The 22,318-nt window shown below is 31.8% G+C and overlaps 1 pseudogene; it reads right to left on the bottom strand.

Annotated features, from left to right (window-relative positions):
• Nucleotides 1–22,318, bottom strand: part of LOC134697233 (sodium-dependent proline transporter-like) — a 37,250-nt pseudogene that overhangs the window by 4,467 nt on the left and 10,465 nt on the right.

The following is a 22,318-nucleotide window of genomic DNA, read 5'->3' on the forward strand; positions in this document are numbered from 1 at the left end:
ATGCTGCAAATCAACCCATAACACAAACACTCATAGGATACACATATGCACAAACACAAGAACAGAGCACCATATCAACCACTATATTCCAGAAATTTGCATCAAATAATTTAGTGAGAAATTAAATTCGGAACCTACACAAAGCATTTGCACTTTTTTGAAAAAGACTATATATGAAAACCAAATTATATTATCCCCGTATAATGAAAAAAAAGTTTGGAAAAATTACCAGATTCATCTTACATTAATCACAAAGAGGAGCTGTCAATATTTGTTTTTAATTGGAGCTTAAGGTGGTACCCAATGCAACACCTTCTCTAAAATTAATTTGGCTCGTTTAATTTTCATAAAATGTTGGCAAAGTATTTACTTTGACCCTTTGACAAAAATACAAAAATTTCAAAAATTTTGAACCAACCAATTTATCAGAAAAATTACACTGGTTATATAGCAGTTTGACAAACAATAATATTTATCATTGAGAAGCTTAATATTCCCTTCGCAACGTAATTAAAACGTTTAGCCGATTTTACAGAGTTATCTCCCTGTAGTGTAAGGTACTACCTTAATCAGCGTAAAAAAAAAATTCCAATAAAAATGCATGTACTTTTTTCATTTATAAGGACTTGGTTAGCCAAAGCTACTAATTCTATTAGATATAATATTTTTTCTGACAATAGATAAACATGCTCATACTCACAGTTATTATTATTTATTGCAACAAAAACTGCTTGTGCATTTGGGCGAGGTTCGTGTCCTTCTGTTTCGGTCAGTTATTACTTTTATTTAATTCTTTCCTACTGCTGTGTCATTTAATTACTAATAATGCAATACTATAACACATACATGCTTCTGTAATTATTGCACAAACTGTTTTATTCATATTCCTTTTATAATAGTTATTTAAAAGCATTACAGATCCAGCTCATCATTTCTCATACATACAAGTCATGTATCTGATACCACCATGCAAGATGAGCTAATGCTCAGACAGATTACGTTTAGTACAGTATGTACTAATGCTAAGACAGATTACGTCCGGTACAATATATACTAATGCTAAGACCGATTACGTGTGGTACCATTTGCTCGTTTTCAATCCTTTATTGTTTGTAATATGTTACTCACCATAAACATAGCATATCCCTACCAGTTCACACAAACTGACAATCATAAGGTTGTAACTTCCCGAATACCAATCTATCAGTGTCAATAGGTATATTCCGCCCTGGAAATGTATGTTCTATCGTTAGGTATAAATATATGGTGAGGTTGGTAATGGTCCATGCTTACAGTTTGTGCATATTATACCAATACATGTATTTTACAATTAAGGCTAAAAATCCCCTTAAATAAAAATCAAATATTATAAACACACAGTCATCGATTGGTACATAAACCATTACTTTACAGAGCATGTCAACATTTTTTAGTAACATGTCAATGGGGTATTTAAATTCGTGGATTTTAGTTTTCTAAAAACAAAATTGAAAAATTTATTTCATTTGAAACGAAGGTTACAAATTGTCTGGATTGAAGAAAATTGCATAGAAAACATAGACCTGTGTAAATTGTAGTGATCACACTAATTGACCTGAGATCGAGTGATCAACAGATTAAAGACCATCAAAGGTGTTAATTAAGCTATAAACATGTCACCTAAAGAAAACAGTTACATAAACAAATACAAAAAAACTATCTTGAGTTGTAGAATAATTCTTAACAAAATCAAGCCCAGCATGAAATTATTATTCCCCATACATACGAGAATTACGAGGACATAAAATGAACACTTTATCATAGCATATTATCAATATCAGAAATCTGACTTTCATCGATAAAAAAAGTATTTATTGAGAATTAAGAGATCAAAAGTTGTACAGTTAAGTTTTTAAAGATTAAATAGGTATAATCATTCCTGCAGTTGGAGTTCATAGTGCAACTTTTATTATAGTATTCTCAGATTGGCGATATTCAATATATTCTCTACTATATATTATCAGTAGTAAAACCTATAGCTACACATGGATTTTTCATGTCTTGATTTGGAAAACGGTTGTTTTATTTCGTTGGACACTTAAATTCGTGGATAAAGTCATCAACGAAAACCACGAAAATTAGTTCCCCACGAATAAAAGTACTTTCACAGTAATATAGAAATTGGTTTATAAAACAATGATTGCTAGCTTGAGAAAAGGCTACTTTACATCGAATCGCAATTAAGACAGGCATATTGAGGACTAAAATGGAACCCACTATATGACAAACACGCTTTGTCGAATTTTAAACGTTCTACATAACTCGGAGATAATCAACAAATATACTTATATAATTTTTATCAGATACATTATTTTGATTCCGCGCCGACAAGTTATTGCTTTTATACATTAATATGGCATGCTGGGTGGGAAGCAATTTAAAATAACTCTACTTTTGATTGTTCAAATCAGGTATCGACCTCAACCTTTTACGCATGGTAGGCGAGCAAACCATCACGAGACCATGAAAGTGGTTTAAAACAAGGGTATACTGAATTGTTCACACTATAAACGACAGGAAATCTGTGAATTTGACCAATCAATTTAAGATAGTAACCTTGAAATCTGATAGGTGGAAAATATTTAAAATTATTAGATCGTTGTCTTTAAAAATTAATGTCATATTTTTGAAACCATAAGCCATTTAGTGATTTTACAAAACAATCAACAATCATCAAGTTGAGCAGGGTTTCATTATACAAAATCCCTGCCTTTTACTGTCTATTTCGTCTGGAAACAATGTGTTTTAAGAGATGTAGATCGAGATAAATGAAAAATAATTAAATGACATACCTTGCAAACTTGAGGCATACCCAACAAGAATCCAATGACACAGAGAATAAAGGTGAAAAGTGTCTTCTTTGGTCTAAGGAAGGCTGGGAACGCATCAATAAAACCACTTATGACAGTTTCCATCATCGCAAACTATAATAAATTTCAAGTCTATTAGTAGGTATCGCTGCAGTGTTGTAATCTTTAACTACGCTTTCTATGTTGAGTTTATTTGATACATGTTTCTGTTCAGATGTCTCTATAACTGAACCCTCCAAGGCACACTAAGACGAAGAAAGCCCACAATAATACAAATGTAAATACTCCTACTCTCACAGTCTACATTCAAGATAGCAGGTTAAAACAGTACAGATATAATATGACCGGTCTATAGTTCATTTGAAGGAATGTTAATAACTTAAAATCAATGTTAAGATTAAAGACTTTCAAACACTATATCAGAATTATGCATTTTTAATTATCAACTCATTATGCAGTACACAGAGGAGAAGTTTAGACAACATGAATACACAAAATCACAATGTCTTGATGTAGGTTTGGCTTATCCGGAATTCATCGTCTTGCTGTCTGGGTGAAATTTAAATGAATCAAATAAGACCGGTTTAGGAACGCGAACTGCATCGATGTAATTCTAACAGACTTATACTGGGTATATACCATTATTCGACTTTCAGTCATCAACAGTATATCTTTGGCCAAGTAGGCAGTATTAATTTGGTCATGACATGATTTCTAACATACTTTTAAAAATAAATTTCTACGTTGATAAATTAAGAAATTGATAAGAAAATAATATTCAAACTCTCTCATGCAAAGTTGATCTTTGATATATTTGGCTATTCCTTCTATGTCACTTTGAGTAATATATACAGCTCCTGAAGTATTCAAGTTCTTATACATCCTTTGTTTTCACAGGTATGGATTTGAGCAATGTGAATTATATAACACGTTTAGAATGTTCTAAATTTTTAAAATACTATTTTCATTTTTCGCTTTAGTGGTACTTTATGAAAATATTTGCTATAAGATTTTATATTTATTCTTTACTGTATTCATCGTTTAAACCTTAAAACCGCAAAATGACATTCAAAAATATACACAGAATACCTATTGACGGACACACTTTCTAGATCTATAGGTATTCTAGATGAAGAAAGAATAACTAAAATGACATGTTGTACTCTATGGTCCATATATGTTTCCGTCATGTTCATTATTTGTAAAGCTGAAGTAGATAAGTTAAAGAAAATTACTTATAGCCATAGGCATACGCACCTGACTGTCAAGTCCTAAAGTGAAAATCATGAAGAAAAACAGGAACGAGAAAAATGCTGGAGCAGCAGGCATCCTAGCAATACCTTCCGGATACGCAATAAACGCCAAGCCAGGGCCTAAAATAAATATATTATTTAATGAAAATAATGTACGAGATTATTTATAAATAAGCTAATGTAACTATTTGGTTAGAAACACAACGATAATGATGCATGTTTTATAATTTGCAATAAAATCACTGTCCTTAAATTATGTTTATTGCTTTTGGTTTATGCACTTTAGAAAAAATTATCTTGCTATCACCTAGATGAGAACTTTCTGGACAGTTTCATGAGGTATGTTTTAGTTAAACGTACAATTAATTTATGTACAGGCAGAGAAACTTAAAACCTTTAAAAAGTCTTACCAGAATCAACAACATCTTTAACATCCCTGTTTAATGTATGTGCCATAAATCCAAGTAACGAAAACACGGCAAAACCAGCAAACACACTAGTACAACAGTTTATCAAGGTCACTAAGAAAGCATCTCTGAAAATAAGTTAGATCAGAAAGGGTTTAAAATATTTAAAACCAAAAGGAAATAAAATTTGAAGAAATACATGTTTTTTTTTCAATAAGAACTTTTTATCACACGTACATGTATGTGCTAAATAAATAATAACGGATAATAAACACAAACTTAGAAACGTAATGCATTTGTAAATAGTATAATGTAGAGTAGTGACACTAACCACAAGTCCATGTATCAGCATGAAGTTAACAAAAAACGCGCTTGTGAAAGAACGAATTACCGAAGCATTCCCACAAATTAAAAAATTAAAATATATTCGTGAACAGTTTCAATAAAATAAGATGAATTCACTGTAATTACCTAGAAACGAATAAGTTCATTACCCAATGAACCTATAATTGAAAACAATAGACAATGTCTACGAAAAAACAATATTGAATACTTTTACCGAGCATCTGTGAAGTATATTTAAGAACCTGTTGATGTAAAACGCTTAAAAATCCCTGAACTTTATTTTAAATGATTGATAAAATAAACACCTGATGGTATTGTTCTTAAATCTATTGTAGCTCGACATTGTAAGCAAACCTCCAAAAGCCACACCAAGGGAATAAAATATCTGTGTAGCAGCATCACCCCATACCTACAAGTATAAAATTTTGATGTTGTATAAGTGAATTTCACGGACGTGTACCGTTATTATAAGCCAATTCAGTTAGAATGAGCAATTTATTGTTTTATTATTTTATTAAGCATGTTAAGAGAACTACCTTAAAATGATGAAATTTGTAATCACTATATTTTTTACCATATTTGAGGAAGGACAATAGTTAGTAATTATTTATGCTTTTTTATGCACTACAGCGTAAATTCACTATCTTTAAACCGGTACTAGTTTTTAGACAAATATAATATTCATAAACGAATAAAATGCGCAATATGCAACTTATATACATGTAGTTATTATTGTTTAATATTGTTTATTGTTTAATAACTATTAAGCGTGTCATCATTTATGCCTTGTAATAACCGATACAGTATGCCATTCAATGAGGTTCAATTGAATAAATGCTTTCATTTTTTAACGATTTCTTAAATCAACCATCTAAATTTTAATTAAGCCCAGTGGACGTTAAGGGCATATCCTACAGTTTCAGGGGAGGTAGTAACCGTCGTCTATTGTTTCCCGTAATTTCACGTTGTTTCAACGACGTCATAATGGCCGTTTGGAAATGCGGTTCTTTCCTCAAAGGAAAGGGTACGGCGAAAATCGGCAAAAAACTCATACAGTAAATTAACAGAACTAGAACTCAAAAATTAAATGATAGCTTTGTCCTCTTGGTCTATTTTATTAGAACTGCAATTATCTTGATCATTACTAGACCATACTCACCTTGGGGTCTTTAAGTTTTTGCCAGTCTGGTATCATGTAAAACTCGATTCCTTTTTCAAATCCTTCTAATGTCAAGCCGCGGATTAACAAAATAACTAAGACAATGTATGGAAAAGTTGCCGTGAAGTAAACAACCTAAAACGAAAGACATATATGAATCGTAGTTCTAAATGTATAACTGACATTGACCTGTCAACTCTGCAAAAAAACTATTTTTTGGTTCTAAATAGAAACAATGAATTATTAAGTACTTCATACAAAGCAAACATACATATACACGATTTTTTAGCTGTTCTTAGAAATAAATCACGTATGTTTGTATTACAAATTAATTAAAAATTATCTTTAGTCAGTGGTAAATTCGTAGTATTTGAAAGATTTAACATTGGTTGTAAATTTTCCCTAAAAAAACCCAAAAAAAACGTAATGTACGGGCACATTGGTTGTTAATTTTGCCTAAATAAGAAAAACATTTACGGCGACTTCACTCGAAAGTGTTTTACGAAACGCCGTAGCAGTGGATACAACCAATAAATAGATATTAGTAAGATGGATTGCTGTTTCACGGCCAGCGCCAAATTAAATGCAAATTAAGGACGATTACATATTATTGTGAAATGAATAGGAACCTATCCGATTAGTTCATAAGAAATGTCACACTTCTATTTACCGGATTTGTAATCACATAAGCAACACGACGGGTGCCGCATGTGGACCAAGATTTGCTTACCCTTCCGTAGCATCTGAGATCACTCCTAGTTTTTGGTGGGTTTCGTGTTGCTTATTCTTTAGTTTTCTATGTTGTGTCACGTGTACTATTGTTTTTCTGTTTGTCTTTTTCATTTTTTAGCCATGGCGTTGTCAGTTTGTTTTAGATTTATGAGTTTGACTGTCCCTTTGGTATCTTTCGTCCCTCTTTCTAAGGCCAAAAAGTCTTTTGTCTAACTACTAAATGTCGTGTGCTTATTGAAGGACAAGAAGATAAATGCTTAGTTCCCCTTTTCATTGGCAAAACTTTTAGAAACCTTTTGGTCCTCAATGCTCTTCAGTCTCGTTCTTTGTTTAGCCTTTTTAACTTTTTCAGATTCGATCGTGACGTCACTCATAAGTCTTTTGTTGATGGAACGCGCGTCTGTCGCAAATACAAAATTTCAATCCTAGTATGTGTTTATTTTTCAAGTCTTTATTTGCCCGACGCGGGTCAAACCATGGCCACGAGGTCCAACACTCGAGGCGAACATGATACTACAAGACTTATGTTACTGATGCTGTTTTCCATTAATAAAGAAGAATAAATATTTTCATAATCCTTAGACTGGCTGTGCAAAATATAGCATGCACATGCAATTTAAAACGAGAAATACCACTATAAATATAATATGATAAAGAAATTAACAGTAGACCATTTCAGGTAGATTGACAATATGCAATATTAGGTCAATGTCAGAAAAAAATTAAACTTTTTTGTTTCAGGCTGAGAAACTATGGATGGGAGAGGTTCTATCGAGCCCTTTCCCGGTTTTGTGCCGAGTACAAAAAAGTTTATATTTGTATGACATTGATCTTATACTGTATTTATACTGCAACTTAAATCAATAAATTGTTAGCAAGTTAAATTGGACCACAAGTTTCGAACTTTTTTAATTCCTGAATGAACTCCTGACTGTGGAAAAAATTTTCCATGTTGAAATTCACATTGTACAAAATATAGCTGTGTTACTATATTTGGGAAATAAACACAACTAATTGCAGTATAAATGAATGAATGTCACTCCCCGAAGAACAATTTTTTTGAAGAACTTTCGAATAGGTCTTTAGAAATGAAGATGGAGTAGCTAATTGAAATGATATTGATCTTTCCGCTGTGATCTTTTAAGCATTTAAGTTGTTTGTTATAAACCTAGTAAAGTTCCGTTTTTACTTTTATTCTCAAAAACATTTCCTTTATTTAGTCTTTCGTCCTACTCATCTAGAATGTGATAACTGATAATAAATATACAGAAACATGTAGCTTAAAAAATACTATTAATAGCATGGAATAATATCACAGCAGGGAATAAAAATTAATTCAGCTAATTGAAGACAAATGTGATGTGTATGCTGAAATATTTATATGAAGTCTGTGTCGAAAATGTAATAAAGGTGACGGTAAAATACTTTTAATATGATTACAAATTATTGTCACCACAGATGCAATTCTCTATTCATTCCATTGGTTAATAAACTTAAGGCGAGCAATTAGTTTTATCAACTTTCTCTTTTATTTATCTTGGAGTTCGATGTTTTTTTAATGTATTTTCCCATGACGTTATTGAAAGTTAGACAAAGTTATTTCTATCTTAACTATTTGTTATTATTTAATTCGAGCGTCACTGATGAGTCTTTTGTAGACGAAACGCGCTTTTGGGGTTAACATAAAATTTTAATCCTGGTATCTATGGTGAGTTTATTTACTGCAGACTAACTGCTGAAGCCGCTGACCTTGACGACAGAAAGTATGATACATAAGTCTTGCTTATGTGACAAAACATATATAACAGGCTCGACATAAAATATGTTAGTAATTTGAAATTAAGGAAAGAAAGATTAAAATGAAAATCCCACATATTAACATCATATATGTTTTTGTAACGGAAACATAAGTGTGTTTGTTTGTTTAATTCAAATTGTCATTTGTCTGATTCGTCTCATTCTTTTGCTCTAATTCGGCCTTTACCTTTCCGGATGATTTGATGCCCTTCATCAAGCAGAAGAAAATAACAACCCATGTTAATAGTAAACATATAACCAACTTCAAACTAACACCTCCATAATCACCAAATCCGTTTGCCTCATGCAGCCGTAGGACATATCGTCTGAAATAAGACAAACGTGCACTTATATTACAGCATTTAATATATGAACTGATTGTTTTTGTAGAAACCTAGTGCTTCAACTAATGTTGAATATAAAGTCGATCGACAATTTCGTTATTTTACTTATCTGTGAATTTTTTTATGCTCTGTCAAATTCTAACAATATTTCTACATCTATTTATTTTCATAGATATATTGTAAAAATACAAAAGATTGGTAGAACATATCTATTAGGGCAATACTTATGTATGGAGTCAATAGACAACTAAAGATCTCTTTTGTTGATTATAAACACAATATTACCAACTATAACTTCTTGGACTTTAATTTATATAAAGTATAAATTAACAGTTAATTGAAGACAAAACAAATCAGATTCACAAGAAACAAAAACCTAACTGTCAATTTTAACAACCAATTAGTTAAGGTTCATGTGGACCCTATGGCTAAAATGGCCGTAATTTCTGCTCAAAATTTACTCTGAGTATAGACAAACCTGCGCATCTGTAACAAATTTCGGGCATAGCATGCCATATTTAAATGAATTTTAAGTATATTTTATGTTTTAGAAAATTAAAACTTACCAGGATTTTGCCGTGCACTTTTTTCCTTCCTCCAGAAGGTGCCAAAATAAACTAAGTTGGGAAACAGGTTGTGATAACTTCCCAACAGGTAATAATTAAAGTGAGCATTTTTAATTCACATGGACATTAGATGGACAATAGATACCTGACAATAATTGGTTATTTAAACTGTGTACCTGAGGGGACCATATCAAGGTAAACTCAACTGTTTGTTAATTTTATCATCTTCTGCAGAGACGGCAAAATCCAGTTAAGTTATGAATTTTCTAAATCATACAATGCATTTGAATTCTATTTATCTAGGGCATGCTATGCCTTAAATAAAGGCAACAGTAGTATACCGCTGTTCAAAACTCATAAATCCATGGACAAAAAACAAAATCGGGGCAACAAACCAAAACCGAGCGAAACGCATTAAATATAAGAGGAGAACAACGACACAACACCGAAACGCAACACACACAGAAACTGACCAATCATCAGACAAAACACCACGAGAATAACAAATATAACATGAAAACCAAATACATGAATTTGGGATAGACAAGTACCGTGCCACGTCTTATCTCAATATCTCAAAAATAAGAGAAAACACAAACGACTCAACGTTAAAATGCATCACACAGAGAAACGAACAATAATATAACAATGACCATCTTCCTGACTTGGTACAGGACACTTTTAAAGGGGAATAAAAGTGGTGGGTTACACCTGGTTTTATGGCATGCCAAACCTCGCACTTTAATGGCAAAGTTAAATATAATATTGAAATGACAACATATTACAGGACTACAATACAAATAAATAGGAGAACATATTAGACAAAGAAAAACATGATTAATAGATAACAAAAAGCATCAGGTTTAAAATTCAATACGCCAAAAACGCGCCTTGTCCACACAAGACTCACCATTGACGCCCAGATATAAAAAATCGAAAGTGAAAAAAGTACAAAGTTGTACAGCACAGAAGATCAAATGTTGAAAAGGTTTCGCCAAATACGGCATTGTTTTTATGCCCGGGATAAGAACATTCTTATTATATAGAACAATTCATGCTATTGCAAACAGTAAATTTTATCAAATGAATATGAAAGAGATATACATAAAGAAACTGAAGTATTAAAAATTACAAAAAACTAAACCTGAATACATAACGCCTAGACATAAAAGATCGAACGTGAAAAAGGTATAAAGTTGTACAGCACTGAAGATCAAAAGTTGAAAAGGTTTTGACAAACACGGCATTGTTTTTATGCACGGGATAAGAACATCCTTATAATATAGAACACTTACTGCTATTGCAACCAGTAAATTTTAACAAATGAATATGAAAGCGATATACATAATGAAACTGAAATATTAACTAATTACAGAAAACTAAACCCAAGTTTATCACAAAATAGACACACATCCGAATCAGTTCAGGCGTCAACGTAATTAAAAAAAATGTGACGTCACATACGATGGCGAAAAGGCAGAAACGTTATGCCACATTTGAGTTTATGAAATTTAGAAACAGCATGACGTCACATATGAAAAACTATCATTCAAAAATGAGATAGAATTAGGATTGATTTAGAACTAAATACTGATAATTCATTTAAACAAAATGCATATTGCAATACTAATTAATAGCAATTAACTGTAATATATATATATATATGTCCAGTTTGTTATGAATCCAACTTCAAACGTAAATAAACGTACAAAATTTAATATAATTAATAAAGAGGAGGTGATAATTTTTTCTATACGTCACACCTAAATATATAATAAGAAGACGTCAACACATTTGACAAAATCTAATGAGAATTACAAATATAACATTAAACATGTAAACTAAATACATGAATTTGGGATAAACAAGTACAGAAACACGTCTTATAGTAATGCGAATTCACATTCAGCAAAACAGTCACAATCGGGAATAAGTCACGTTTGGTAATTAAACGATTAGACGACATAATGACAAACCACAATCTACCATGTGGTAAAAATTTCCTTAGCTAGTTTGGTTAAAGAGACATCATATGGATCCACCAATTCGTGATGGTGTCCATAAAATTTACGGAGTGTCAATTTTAATCTGTCCTCCTCATAACTTTGTTGGAGCAGTTTCTGCGTAAGGAGCACACTCCTGTATATGAAGTCCGTATAGTGTGAACAAGCACGTGAATAACGGATCAATTGTGATATGTAAACACCATACGAAGGGGCAGAGGGTATGTTACTGCTGAGAAATGGGAAATTGATAATTGGGAAGTTGAAATCGTCCCGTTTATCATAGATTTTTGTGTGAAGTCGTCCATCTACGTCAATATTGAGGAAAAGATCAAGGTATGAAGCAGTCCTTCTAGTATCAGTAGTATCCTTAATTTCAAGTTCACTGGGATATATGAGATGTAAGTATTGGCTGAAGTATGGGTTGTTCAATGACAAAACATCATCAATATATCGGAAAGTAAAATTAAAGAATTTAGCAAGGTGCTTTTTCTTTTTGTCTTTTAGAAGGTTCTGAATAAATTCTGCTTCATACGAATACAAAAACAAATCAGCCAGCAGGGGTGCACAATTAGTACCCATTGGAATACCGACTGTCTGTTGAAATATAAATCCTCCAAACTCAACAAATATATTGTCGATCAAAAGTCCAGCATTTTAATAATATCATCTTCAGTATATTTTCTGGAAGATTCAGTGTGATTCTTCACAAAATATGAATTATTGTATCCCAAAACAAGAAATTTGTATCTACGATTCCCATTTTTATAGAAAAAGCTCTGTTTTATGAGTTGGTGAAGTCGATCTTTCAACTGATGCACAGGTTTTCCAGATGCACAGGTTTGCCTGTACTCAGAGAAAATTTTGAGGTGAAAATACGGCCATTTTAGCCAAAGGGTCCACATGAACATTAACCAACGTATAAAAAAAGCGTGTTGACAAAAAAAAACATACACGACAATTTTAGATATTTATAGATTATCGATGATAATCTGAACGAGATTGATTCTCTTGCTTGAGTCGGGACGGCGAAAGCGAGAAAGCCAATCGAGTTGAGATGACCAATGATAATCTGTTTATCGCTATTTCACATATGACGACGTTGTCAACTTCATATCAATTTCTTTAGCAATGCAACGTGCTTAGCGAAAACCTTCCATCTCAAAGGAGTAGCATGATTTGAAAAATTATAACAAAAAAAGATCAATGGAAAAATACACAAAATAGCGATAATTATTTTTATATAAAAGACAGACGAAATGAAAAACAAAAAAAACAGGAACATTGGTTCACAGTTCATCCCGCGTTAATCAAAACCATTCTACACCAAAAGGAATAACAAATTCCCGTAACTTGGATTCATAAGGGGGAAAAGTCATTGTGCGTTGCGACCATACATTCTTCTTTAAATATTTATTTAATTCTTACTTACTCAAAGTATTCCTCACTAGGTAGTTTCAGATCCTTATCACATGATGTCGTATTTTGGATAAGAATAGATGAATTAAGATCATTATAAGTACTGTAGGTCACAGAAAATGATTCTGACAAGTCGTTTAGCAAACCAGTTAAGCAGTTTGTATCCTTTAATTCTGCAATATAATATAAGATAATCAAACTTAACAGAGAGGAAACATCTAAAACCAAACATGACATTTGAAATGACATACAATAAACATAAGATATTTCTTGTTGTTATTTCTTACTTGAGTTATTTCTATTGCTGTCTGGATAGTTTCATGGCAGTCATTAATATACAGATTTTAAAACAATGACAAGATTTGAAAAACGAAAAAGTAATGAAAGGATTCCAAACAAAAAACCAACTTTGAACTAAGTTCAATTGCACATTTTATTTTGGATATATGTTGAAATTAACTCACCTATTGCCGATTTAATTTTATCTGTTTCATTTGTCATACTATCGAACTTTGGGTATGGTTCTTCTCTGCAGAGGTCTGATGCCCATTCTTTATCGCAGTGTTGCCACGGAAGATCGCCATCCATATTTACAAATGAAACCATCATATAGTAAACGGAATACATGATGATAACATTATAGTAAGTACAAACCATAGCGCTTATCAAGACCATGGCCCATCCAACTCCTAAAATTATTATCATTATAATTATGCTTATACTAAAGTGAAAATTAAAATTTATGTAGATACCTCTATATGTCTTTTTTGTTTTGTTTTATTTAGTTGTACTATAATAATTAAAAGGCAAAATCAAGTTTGATTAGACAAGAAGTTGACATTTACAAGAATTAAATAATAAGTGTGTTTGATAATTGGGCCATGGATATTGTTTTTAATGAGAGCATTTCTCTTGTTCCCTAATCCCAACTTTTCAATTAATCTTATATGTTATATTCAGTTACTTTTGAAGCTGTGCATCCGGTTTTTTTTAATAAGTTTATACTTATAGCTATTGAAAGAAACGTGTTGTTTAATTTAAGACAGAAATTGGACTTATTTTATGTCGTTGCATTACAGCTTCACTGACACATATTTCCAATCTTCTTCAAAAAACGTAATGATTTAATTCCCTCCTCATATAAAAATTTGTAAAGGTTCCGCGGAACCCAGTGTCTCGCCTACTTTTGCTGTAAATCGCAGGCTCAACAAAAATAAGGAAAACAAATCAATAAAAATATTCCTCTTGATACTATCTTTTGATTGTAAGAAGCTTCTGTCCAAGTTTGGTAAAAATCTAGGATAGTTAATTAATCTAATAAATGTTTTGAAATTTTAGCTGCAGACTGTATGTAATGTTAACTGGAAGAAAATCTAAGTCCATTTAAAAGTAAAATACAGAAAAAATGGAGTTATTATTACAAAATTTACTTCTGATACTATCTTATGATCATAACTAAGCTTCTGTCCAAGTTTGGTACAAACCAAGGATAGTTTAAGACAGTTATTAAAATTTTAAAAAGTTTAACCACAGAGTGAATGTAATGTTTCCCCACAGAAAAACTAAGTCCATTTAAAAGTAAAATACAGAAAAAATGGATTAATTTTTTTACAAAATTTACTTCTGGATACTATCTTATGATCATAAACAAGCTTCTGTCCAAGTTTGGTACAAACCAAGGATAGTTTAAGAAAGTTATTAAAATTCTGAAAACTTTAACCACAGAGTGAATATTTGTTGACGCCGCCGACGACGCCGACGACGACGGAAAGTAGGATCGCTTAATCTCGCTTTTTCGACTAAAGTCGAAGGCTCGACAAAAATCAATAGAAACCAAACGGATTATTTATCATTTCTAATGCAGTCTGGGAAGGTTTGATATGTGCTTAGAAGTAAAATACCGAGAGAGAAAAACACATTCAATCAAAAATCGGAATCAAAATACCGTCATGACATATATTTTTCCAAATGCATATGCAAATCTCAGATCGTGTCACATGTTTGTCTTATTAGTTGAATACACATTATCAAATATGCAGAAGACTATCGTGTGGAAGATAATATATATATTTCTTACCCATGAAAAAAGGGCTTACTGTCCAAACAGTAATAGGCCCCTGAGATGCAAACTGTCCAAATGACAACTCAAGGAAATACAGTGGTATTCCAGCAATAACCAACATGATGGCATATGGAATGAGGAAAGCACCTGTAGAAATACGAAAACATTCATTTTTTATTTCAAAAAAAAAATAGTGAAAATCTTTATGTATATTACCTTAGCGGTATTTGGCACAACCGTTTGGATTTTTGGTTCCTCAATGTTCGTCAACTTTGTATTTTTTTTGGCTGTATAACCATTTTGATCTGAGCGTCACTGGTGAGTCTTATGTAAACGAAACGCGCGTCTGGCGTATTAGATTATAATCCTGGTACCATTGATAACATTTTATATTCACAATTCACAAAAGTTAAATCTAATGAACAACTTATCACCTTACTTCTATAGGAAAACTTCTTGTAATTCGTATATTTGATAATATATAGTAACTGGTTATCAAAGGTACCATGATTATAATTTGATACGCCAGACCCGCTTTTCGTCAACATAAGAATCATCAGTGACACTCAGATCACAAAAGTGAGAAAGCCAAACAAGTATAAGGTTTCTTACTATTTGGTATGTTTTGTGGACACAATCTACGACAATTGATCTTGGGGGGGGGGGGGGGGGGGGGGGGCTCATTTTACAGACATTATCTTTTTACATTTATGTCATGTCAACTAAATGTAAGTATACATGTAGAAATATAAGAACTTGAAATAATAAGAACAAGTCAATACCTTTAATACAAAATATAGCACAAACGAAAAGTTTTTTAATCTTAAACTACCTTTAAAATTGTGAGTACACTTACTTGATCAATTGCAATATTTTATTAAAAATAGTGGCACATTTACATTCATTTATTAATAGAAACCTAAACATCGCACTAATCATTTAAAGTGCATTTTTTTCTATCTTAGTTTGACAATTTGCCGTAAATAAATTGTACCTCCGCCATTTCTGTAACACAGATACGGAAACCGCCATACATTTCCCAAACCTACAGAAAATCCAATACATGATAGGATGAAGTCCAAACGTCCAGACCAGTTCCCTCTATCTAAAATCTCCTTCTGGAAAATAGTGTATGTTAAACAGTTAGTTGTTGTGAATCAGACATTTCGTAATAAATTTTTATTGAAATAGGTATAATGAACGTTGTAATTAACAGCCAAGATTTGCTAAATCAATGTAAAGTGAAAAAACTCACTACAGTGTTGCATTGAGTTTAAAATATCATGAGTAACTAAAATCACAGGTGTAAATTCATTATGATAAATCAGATGAATTGAACCAGTTTCTGTTGAACATATTATATTACTCAGATGTTTATTGAGCTTAATATTATAGTTATCTAGATAGCACATCAGTCAATACAATGGCAACAACTAAAGCAAGAAATACAACAATTTAGATATGCTTTTTTTGTATTATTGTGTGAGTTTTTGTTGGTGTGTTTTTGATTAACTTGTGAGGTTGTGTTCATTTGTTTTTGATTTACATGTGATGTGATGTTGGTGTGTTTTTGGTCAACGTATTAGGTTGTGTTGTTGTGTTTTTGATTAACGTGTGATATTATGTTGGTGTGTTTTTGATTCACATGTGATATTGTGTGGTTGAGATTTTGATTAACGTGTGATGTTATGTTGGAGTTTTTTTTTTATTAACGTGTGATGTTGTGTTTCTTTATTTTCATGTTAGTTTGTGTTGGTGTGTTTTTGATTAATGTATGAGGTTATTTTGGTGTGGGTTAGATGATTGATAATATGTTGGTGTTTTAAGTAACATGTTGGAGTGTTTTTTTTATTAATGTGTGAGGTTATGTTGGTGCTCTGATTGACATTTGATGTAAGGATGTGTTCGTGTGATTTTGATTAACATGTGCGGTTGTCTTTGTGTGATTTTGTACCGATAATATGCTTCTCTAAACAGTGTATGATTTTAAAACCACCTTTTTGTTTTTAAGCCAACAATATACATGTGTATTTCAATTTATTAACGAAAACAACATCATTTTCCTCTCTGTTGATCCGCAGCTACCAAACAATAAAATATGGCGTCAGAAATGTAAACATGTTTGCAAGTCTGTATAACCTGATCCGACATTTAAACGGCAACCTGTAAAGGTCAATTTTGTGAGGCATAAATATATATTGAAATGATAGAAATGATCAACAATACGAAAAGAATTTAAAAATAATATGATATGTGGTATAAAATATGATCTGGTGTCAATATAATCTTAAAACGACGCATTATTGTATTATAACCCACATATTATATAGCTGAATAAAGAATATGTTCTTCATAACTATGACAAAGAGCTTTTTGATCTTGAAACAAAATGTAAAAAAAATGTTGATAGCAACCAAGATAAAGGTAATTTTTAATGTATACTATACAATAAAAGAAGATTGCAATATTTGGAAGAAAAAGTGCAAGCCCAGATTAAACTTTGTGTCATAGATAGTTAAACTATGGACATGAGGAAAACACTATCTCTCCTAATTTCTTATTAGTGAAGTACTATTGTAATGGTTTGTTTCTCTTACATTATAGAAAAATAAATGTAATTTAGATACAGTGATAATTAACCATAAGATGCGTTACAAAAAGAATTGTTTTTAAATCGTACTACTAATATTGTGCTGTAAAATACGAAAAAATATTGATGTGGTAGTGTATCGCGTGTACCCCTGACACATACTCTTCAAATACAGTGGCATACGAGTGACAATAAAGACATTCCTTGTTTTATTATTTCATATTGTTGATATGAATTGAGATGAATGTAAAAGCAAACGACAAACACCAGATTAGTCAACATGAGATACACCAATCAGATAAGGATTCTCATAGGAAAATTAACCATAATTTAATAATATCAGCCCTTTGATCTCATAAAGCATGATTTTTTTGGGACTATTTATACTTGTACTTATATCCCTAAAGATCATTTTCGCCACTCAATAAATGGAATTGTCCCCTACCAATCAATTTTTTATAGTCAGTGATTTAATCAAAAATTTATCCAAATACACTGTTACTATTTCCATGCATATATGATACTTTGGGAACGAATTAGCTGGATTTTCATGGCTAAAGGTTTAACAGAATAAATATGCAGGTTGCACATGCATCGTGGAAATTTTTTTTGGATATCCGTCCACATAGACAAGATCGGTCGATTTGAGCGGCATGTCATATCTACTATATCACAAGCGTGAACCTTTGTTTTTTGTTACAAAGGCATTGTTTATGCACTTTTGAAAATCCAAAAATCTAATCAAAGTTTTGAACCCTTGACGCCATAAATATTGATAACAGGTTCATAGATCTAAACACGTATCCATATATTTTCCTGTCGAGTAGCCATAACTTTACACACATCCAGAGCCTCGCCTATTCCATGTATCAATCATAAAATGGAGATGGAAATAATGAATATGTGAAAGAGACAACAACCCGACCATAGAGCAGACAACAGCCGAAGACCACCAATGAGTCTTCAACTCAGCAAGAAAATCCCGCACCCGGAGATGGTCCTAATCTGGAATCTTAATAAAAGGTGTACTAGTTCACTAAAATTGGATATCACATTTAACTCCAAAACATATAAAGAACTCTAATTAAAAAACACACAAGACTAACGATAGCCAGAGGCTCCTGAGTTTAGACAGGAGTCTATGGTTCTAATACTTGACAAAATCAGGGTTTTGTTTTCCGTAAAACAGTTTCTATCTTAAAAGAATACCGAACTATCTATATGGTGTTTAAAAAGTGTCCAGAATCTTTCGTCAGATGAACTTGAAATTTGAGGCCATAATTGGCCTTAACCGGACCTACTCCTTTATTTTAATCACATATTCTACGAGAATTGATGTATTAAAAGTATATCACAACAAATTCTTGTCCTACACGGTCCTGATAATAAAATATGTTTAATGTATGTGTGTCAAACATTTGATACGCTTAGCATAACTAATAAGGGTAATTAGCATTACATTAGGATGCCGTCACACGAAGCATCGAGTATCATTCTTAATAATATATAGGTACCCAGATTGGAAAATATTGTGTATGGAGTATAATCATAATGTCACGAAGATTACTTCTGCAAACTCAAAAACAACTATAAACAAAACATTGGAATGAAACGACTTCTTAACCAAGTATATTTATCGTTTGATCCTTAAAATACTTTATAATTGGACATCAGGAATTAATTCCCAAAGTCTATTTCTCTGCAAAACGTGAATTGTATATTTTTGTCAGTGCATCGGCCTGACTATATTTATTTTGCTATTAATTTAAAAAATTAACCAAAACATTCAAATAAATGTATTGTGTTTATCATTATTTTTAATCTAACGATGAACACGGAGATAAAAATTAGTTTAAACGTTGAGCTGGTTTGAGATATTATCTCTGACACCTCTTTTTTTTACATTGGTTTTAAAAAGTGGTTCCGTCAGTTCTGTCTATCGAAAAATGGAATAACTCCAAGAGCCACTACCGGAAGCCCTCTCGGCCGATCATATAAACGTATTCCCTAATATATAAATCATATAATAATTTTATTGAAATATCATACTAGTATTCTGACCTGTATCGACATTTTTATGAACAGTTAAATTGTCGTATTGAAACACACTTAATCATCCGCTTATTTGAGTTGTAAATAGCTCAAACAAGAACAAACAAAGTGTTAAGTGTGACACAGATTAACATGAAACCAGCAAGTACTACCAGTTTTAACTCATTAAATTCATGCACGTTTTTTTCGGCTGTTATTATATCGGACTATGTATCAAAGGCTAAATTCCAACTTTTGACAATCCGTTCAATAACAGTATAAACAAAATATTTCAAAAGCCCCCCAAAAAGTACACAATAGTTGTTCTTCTCACAAAAAACTGCTGTCATAAACATGACAATAATAAATCTATTTGAAATAGTACTTTGATTTTAAAAGATTAGATTGTATGACAGCAACATATTAATAAATCTTGAATGTATCTACTTTATTTAAATCATACTAGTGTGTGTAAATATTAAGTGGTAATACACAAATCGAATGATGTTTACAATAAGACAGTGCTCAAACAGCAGAAGTCTTTATGAACATAAAATAATGAAGACTGTATAAGCATTACAAGTTATTAGGTAAATTGGCCATCCAGTTTAAACAAGCGTTCAGAAGAAATAACTTAAATATGACAGCATACGTAATTAATTAAAAGTACCTTGACACACATTACTCAATGTATCCTACACTTTGTTGTTATATCAGTCTACAGGAATTGGTGTGCATCGTTATATAAGTAGACAAATACTTATGTTACACTGTCCCAATTGTATTTTTAAAGACGTACTGTAAAATGATTTAAATATGTGTGTCAAAGATTTAATACAGTTAGCAAAAATAGAAACTCTAATAAACATAAAATTAAGATGCCTTCACACGAAGCAATGTGTATCAGTCTTGTAAATAAAAGTCATAATAGGTATTTATTTTTTAAAACAATAAAATATTTCAAATTGCGCATGTTTACAAAGCATGGAATTATTACTTTTATACATTCAAAACAACTAAACAAAACTGGAATTAAAAGCCTTCGCTGACCTACCTTATCCCTTTTTTAAAAGAAGAGCGGTATTGTATTGGTATTTAAAATCAGATTTTATCTACTACTGAATTAATTTTATATAATTTCACCAGACTGGGCATTTCTTCATGCCGCATTTATTGTACTAATTTAAAACCAAATTGGAACATGTGGAAGGTCTACAAATTCAATTAAATGACTGTCGTAATATAGAAACTTTGCATGACTTGCATACAAAATCAACACTTAATCCATCGGCGGGTAAAATTCCTATCATATACCAATATTTAAAATATTATGAAATATTATGTAACACTATAAACTATCAACTTCAAATTTCTTGTTTATCGGTAATTAGTAAATTTTCCCTTTCATCTTACTGCCTAATATTTTCGAGTATCAGCGTACTGGCTGTATCACTGAAAATATTAGGCATACATTGTGTGACGTCATAATTACAGATAAACAGAATAATAGGTAGTTTTGTTTTAGATACTGACTATATCATGTGGAATATCTTAACTACCTATTATTCTATATATATTCAATAAACTCATCAAAGATATCAGGATTAAAGTTTTGTATTTTCGCTAGACGCGCTTTTCGTGTACAATAGACTCATCAGTGACGCTCGAAGTAAAAAAAGTAAAAAGCCCAAATAAAGTATGAAGTTAAAGAGCATTTAGAACCAAACAGTTCTAAAAGTTTTGCCAAGTACAGCTTAGCTAATCTATTCCTGAGGTAGAAAAGCCTTAGTATTTAAAAAAAGATCAGCTTTGAAAACAGTTAATTGATGAACTTACAAAGAAAAATAGGTACCGATGAACTGACATACAACACTAAGTGCTGATTAACTGACATAGAAAACTAGATGCTGATTAACTGACATAGAAAACTAGGTGCTGATGAACTGACATAGAAAACTAGATGCTGATGAACTGACATACAACACTAAGTGCTGATTAACTGACATAGAACACTAAGTGCTGATTAACTGACATAGAAAACTAGATGCTGATGAACTGACATAGAAAACGAGGTGCTGATGAACTGACATACAACACTAAGTGCTGATTAACTGACATAGAACACTAAGTGCTGATTAACTGACATAGAAAACTAGATGCTGATGAACTGACATAGAAAACGAGGTGCTGATGAACTGACATACAACACTAAGTGCTGATTAACTGACATACAAAACTAGATGCTGATGAACTGACATAGAAAACTAGGTGCTGATGAACTGACATACAACACTAAGTGCTGATAAACTGACATACAACACTAAGTGCTGATTAACTGACATACAAAACTAGATGCTGATGAACTGACATAGAAAACTAGGTGCTGATGAACTGACATACAACACTAAGTGCTGATTAACTGACAAAGAAAACTAGATGCTGATGAACTGACATAGAAAACTAGGTGCTGATGAACTGACATACAACACTAAGTGCTGATTAACTGACATAGAAAACTAGATGCTGATTAACTGACATAGAAAACTAGGTGCTGATGAACTGACATAGAAAACTAGGTGCTGATGAACTGACATAGAAAACTAGGTGCTGATGAACTGACATACAACACTAAGTGCTGATTAACTGACATAGAAAACTAGATGCTGATTAACTGACATAGAAAACTAGATGCTGAAGAACTGACATAGAAAACTAGGTGCTGATGAACTGACATAGAAAACTAGGTGCTGATAAACTGACA

This window comes from Mytilus trossulus, chromosome 14 (genome assembly GCF_036588685.1).
Source record: "Mytilus trossulus isolate FHL-02 chromosome 14, PNRI_Mtr1.1.1.hap1, whole genome shotgun sequence".
NCBI classification, from domain to species: Eukaryota; Metazoa; Mollusca; class Bivalvia; order Mytilida; family Mytilidae; genus Mytilus; species Mytilus trossulus.